Source organism: Python bivittatus, unplaced genomic scaffold (genome assembly GCF_059951505.1).
Source record: "Python bivittatus isolate LINGU-HERP-01145 unplaced genomic scaffold, Pbiv_v1 ctg000610_np1212, whole genome shotgun sequence".
NCBI classification, from domain to species: domain Eukaryota; kingdom Metazoa; phylum Chordata; class Lepidosauria; order Squamata; family Pythonidae; genus Python; species Python bivittatus.
The window spans coordinates 27,182,584-27,187,969 of NW_028277088.1; the positions used below are offsets into that span (position 1 = coordinate 27,182,584).

The 5,386-nt window shown below is 38.0% G+C and overlaps 1 pseudogene; it reads left to right on the forward strand.

Annotated features, from left to right (window-relative positions):
* The first annotated feature begins 1,938 nt into the window (after positions 1 to 1,938).
* LOC148214584 (elongin-C pseudogene) lies at positions 1,939 to 2,363 on the forward strand (annotated as a pseudogene).
* The last annotated feature ends 3,023 nt before the right edge of the window (positions 2,364 to 5,386 follow it).

Below are 5,386 nucleotides of genomic sequence, written 5' to 3' on the forward strand. Positions count from 1 at the left end.
CCCCAAAAAGGCGCGAAGCAACAGAAACCCCGCCTCCTGTGCTCGCCAGCTGGGCTCTGCTCTAGGAAGGAGGCACTGGCAAGCCACTTCCAAAACACCTTGCCTTGAAAACTGCAGGGACTCGCCCAGGCAGTCGCCACAGAATCGGTAACGATTGAGTGTGGATTAGATAGATAGATAGATAGATAGATAGATAGATAGATAGATAGATAGATAGATAGATAGATAATTCCTCTGTGTCAAATTTTCTGCAGAGCATATAAAATTGCAAGAAAATCCATTTGTGTTGTTTATGCAACATTCCGTCACACAAATATTTTCTGTGCATCAATTTTGCAACCTTCTCTAATAAAGACAATTATGTATGCAGGTTTCCCTCATGTAGGGTGTTTTTAACATGTCTGTAATATATACTTTTCAGCATGCATCTTTCCATAGCATGCACTTCCTGGTATGAAGCTTTTTCAAGTATATACTTTTCGTATTCATCTTTCCAAATAGATGCTGTTTTGTTCTTAAACATTATCCAAGAGTGATGAATGTTGATAGACACTGGGCATTATTGCTATTTATGCTATTTGTGTGCGTGTGTGTGTATGTATTCTTATTTCAAGAAGCATGAATTAGTTAATCTCATAGAGAAATTCATACAGAGGACATTTCACAAACTCCTCTAAACAGCAGTTCATTCAGGTTGAGGGCAATCTAGATCAGATAGCAATGGAGGCGAATATATGTAGCTCAGTGTTGAACTGTGGAGTCCTTGGGGTTCTCTGAGCTTGGTTCTTTTCTTGCAAATGTTTCATTACCCAGCTAGGTAATATCTTCAGATGTTACCTAGCTGGGTAATGAAACGTTTGCAAGAAAAGAATCAAGCTCAGAGAACCCGAAGGACCCCACAGATTAGATAGCATTCAAACAATTAGCAATTGTAATTTTTTTTTTTTTGGTTAAAGTTATAGGGAAAAAGGCCTGAATAGAGGCCCTTGACATTTTGTATGTGTATTTGTTGTAGGTATCTTGGAAGTGAGGTGATCAGAACATAGATTTTAATGCAACAATAACACAAGTTCTTCTACCCCAGTTCTAAGAACACTGAAATATTAACTCTATTTTTCTTATCAAAGGCCTTTTCAGAGCTTGGGTAGATATGATTTCCTTTGTACAACTGGCAACTGTGAGAAAGTAAATACTTCAAATCAAAGCTGAGCAAGTTTTATTTTGTGTGCCAGGAGAGGGAGATTTCTTTTCTGCTTTGTTCCAGGTGTCAGGAGCTGCCACGAAGGGCCACTGGAGTAGGTGCTCTGGGGACTGCAAAATTGGGGCTGGAGCTGCTCATACAGGTTACTGGTCTGCCTTAAATAAATAGTAGGGCAATCTACTTGCTTATATGGATCAGGATCTTCTCAAGAATGAATCTGTTGCTCTAACCTCTATTCTGTCTTCCCTTCTAGTGGCAGAAAGAAAGAAAGTTCACTATTTAATTGTCCACTATGGCCAACTATTGTTGAGGGATACAGAACTCCACCCATAGTGGGTAATGCCACAAGGAATCCAGACTTGATTTCTTCACTCAGCCTGCGAGTATATATGGGAGCTGGGTAGAGCATTAGAATTCCTCTGTTGAAAGAGAACTTTTGAGGCTTCCTCAAGTGTATGAGTCATGCAATAAATGTGACAAAATATGAAAAAACTGTACTAACATTTGTACTGTTCAGGTATTTGCTTGCTAGTATCCTGTCCCAGGCTAGATTTCTTCTAAGGCTGTAATGTACAACCACTGCAGTGTAGGACTACATCCATATGATACTTGAGAAGCTCCTTGTTGATTTCTGCAGGTACTGGGCATGGACAGATCTTGTTTTAAAAGCTCCAAGGGCAATGAAACAGCATGCATTAAGAAGAGATGGACAGAGAAGAGAAAACATATGGTGGGTTTGATTGCTATCTTCTGATCACTGTGAGTTCATTGTTATATGGGAGCACACACATCAGAAACAATAAAAGCTATGTTGAATGGCCCAGGCGGGTCTGCTGAAAGTGAAACAAACAAAGTGAATTTTGGAGGGATTCCTTCCCACATCTTATCCAAAGTATGCATGTATTTCACCTATAAGGTTCACTATACTAACAGTATAACACTGATACTACTCTATCTCCACAGAGATTCCTGAATTTCCAGTTGCGCCTGAGATAGTACTGGAGCTACTGATGGCTGCAAACTTCTTAGATTGTTAAATAAAATAAATTATAATAAAAATGTAAAATATCCCTCCTTCCTTTCCAGTATTTAATAGACCTGTTCAATTAGTAACCCTTTTATATGTTTGGTCAAGAAGTGTCCTAGTCATCAGGATTTTGCATAGGAATAATTCATGCTCAGGTTTTGTTTTGCTGCTTTGCACAAGTAATGGACTTCACACCAATGGATAAATAAAAAAAGAAGCCAAGTTAAAAAAGAAAATGCAGTACAATGTACATGCTTTGCCACCACATGTTTTCTTGTTCATGTCAATGAGCATATCTGCATACGGGTTTCATTGCATGCCGCAGACGCTCCTTCTATTGAGATAAATGGGGAATTAGAGCCTTCTGCTAAAATATCAGAGTTGTGTGAGCATAGTTAACTCACCTCCAATTCGGATTTGTGGAATTAAAATTGCATTAAAAAAGGAAACATATAATAACATTGTGCGTTAAAGGGCAACAGCATACGAACACTCTATGTGTTAGCGAGCATTGTGGACATAAATAGGTGCAGATTTTTTAGTACAGCAACCAAAATCACAGCCTACATCTTTCATGGATTTAGACTGTTCCATTTAATAACGACCCATTAGAACTCTCCACAAAGGCAGCTGCAAAAAAAAAAAAAGACTTATGGTTTTTCATAGACACTAAACACAAGATAAGACCCTTTCTACTGCAGCACAGCTAAGTTTATGTCAGTCTTAAATATGTTCTCTCAAAGAGGCCCTGTATTCAATTAAAGCTAAGAACTGATCAAAACTGGGAATTCTGTGCCTTTTAAAGAAACCGTGCTACCAACATTCTCTTCATTTATTTCATAAATACTTCTGCCAGTAGATTGCTACCAGTCCTAGGTAATTAAGTGCATAAATTCTGTTGCTGATTTACCATGCACAAATATGCACATGACACATGGCCTGATTATTCCTCTATTCAGCTATTTTCCCCTTAAAAAACCCTCTCAACAACAGCGCATTCAAGCCAAGAATAGCATGGTGTAATTAATTATGTGATGTGAGCAATAGATCTCTTAGAACTTATTCAATGTATTGTGACTGCTTTTAATTATAATTCTTCTCTGAGCTTTGCAAACCATATAATTATGGAGAGATACATATGTGCCTGCATTGGCTAAGGGATATGGAATGAGTACAAATGATATCTCATCAACTCTCTTTGTAAAAGAAATATTCTGCAGGCCTCGGGTATCTCAAGATGTTTGTCAGGAAAAGGAGTTTAGAACAAAAATAAAGTAGAATAGGTCTGTGTTCTTACATGTCCAGGTTTATAGACTTGTCAGCAGTTTGCTTAGTGAGGAAAATAAAGATATCACATACAGGTCCTAACAAATAGGGCCTTAGTCAGATTTTATGCTTACTTAATTCTTTACAATATTGAGTTGCAACTTTTGCTGAACAAAAATATCAAAAAAATAATAAGAGATTTGTTGTATCAGGTATAGTCAGGATTATTAGGCAGGTCTGTAATTTAAATCAATACAACAATTACAGTGAGTTAGTTCTTTGTATAATCCAATAAAAATTTGGTATCTCTCATTCTGTTGAATCAATCACTTTCTCCTGAGTGCTGATATATCCACATAAACAGTCAGTGGCCAAACTCATACCCTGCAGTAAGGCCTAATTGGGTTGTTTTATGTTTGGAAAGCATAGCATGTAAACTCACAATTAGAGTTTGTACTTGGTAGGGTGGCACGAAGGCCTTGTGAAAGATATTCAGATGCCATGATGTGTCTATACCTATACAGGTTAGAATCATTCAGAAAGTGGTTTTCTCTGTGATGCTCTAAGGATGCAAAAGGTAGACTTGGTGTTTTGAAGTCTGTTGTTGGAATACTCTCTTGAGAATGCCATGATTAGCCAGGGAAACAAACAACTGGATTATAGAACAGATCAATCCAGAGTTCTCACTTGAGGCACAAATTACCAGTTCTCACATGAGACCCATCTTATCGGAGTAACTATCATACTCTGGACACATTATGCAAAGACCCAGCATTCTTGAGAAGTCCACAATGATGGGGAATGTGGAAGGAAAAAGAAGAAGAGGATGACCAGCAGCAAGATGGATGGACCTAAAAGGACAGCTAGAGTAAGTCATCTATGTGATCACTATAGCATCTTACATATAGATAAATAACTTTCAGTGCATCTTGGTATAAAAATGACCACCTTAGCAGAGAGAGATGATGAGGGATTAACAAGTGGTAAAACAGATTGTTTAGTGCTTTATTTTAAGGGAAGAAACAAGTGTGCAGAAATGTCTTCTATTTTGGTTCTGTATTATAAAACACATCTAAAAACAAGCTAGAGTATCTGAATTTCTGCCAAGATGCAATCCTGATTTGAGTTGGATCAATGCCAGCCTAAACATTTGAATATCAAGATAAATATGGATTTGACAAATGTAAAAAGAGCCAGAGTGCTCTAGTGGTAAAGAAGTTGGACTAGAACTGTGGAGACCCATGGTCAAGTCCCCCCTTAACCATGGCAACTCGCTGGGTGGCTTTAGTCCAGTCAATTCCTCTCAGTCTGGCTGTTGTGGGGATCAAAATGAAGGGAATTCCCCATGTAAGTGGTGGAACATCTAGAAGAAATCAAACAAGTAAATGTTAATCTAATAAAGAAGTTCAGAAATAAGTGCCCATATGTGATGGTGATATGCACTTAATGATCCTGTGGATTAGATCTGAGGCTAGTTTACAAGTCCTAGCCAATAAAAGGTTTAGCCTGGTAAACTTATTCCTGAGTGAAACTGAATAAACTGTTTATTCAGAATGAATAAACACCAAACCAACCTTCAAAAGTTTCTATCACGTTTTTAATCAAACCATTACAGCTTGCACAGGAATGATTTTCTAATACTACTCTGATGCCTTATCAGATAAGGATGCTATGTTAATGATTCTGAAACTGATATAGATGGCGATTCAGTTAATTCCAGGATATTACCCAGGGCCTGCCAATAAAGCAGGTTTGCACAACTAGTGATCCATTGGGCAAGTCCTGCAGTTTGTCACATGCCTGACGTTCTCTGTCTTGCTGCGTTTTGCAATCTTGAGTGAGCAAAACAGGCAATGTCTTTGATTTGTAGAACATGATGTGTATTAAGGCTG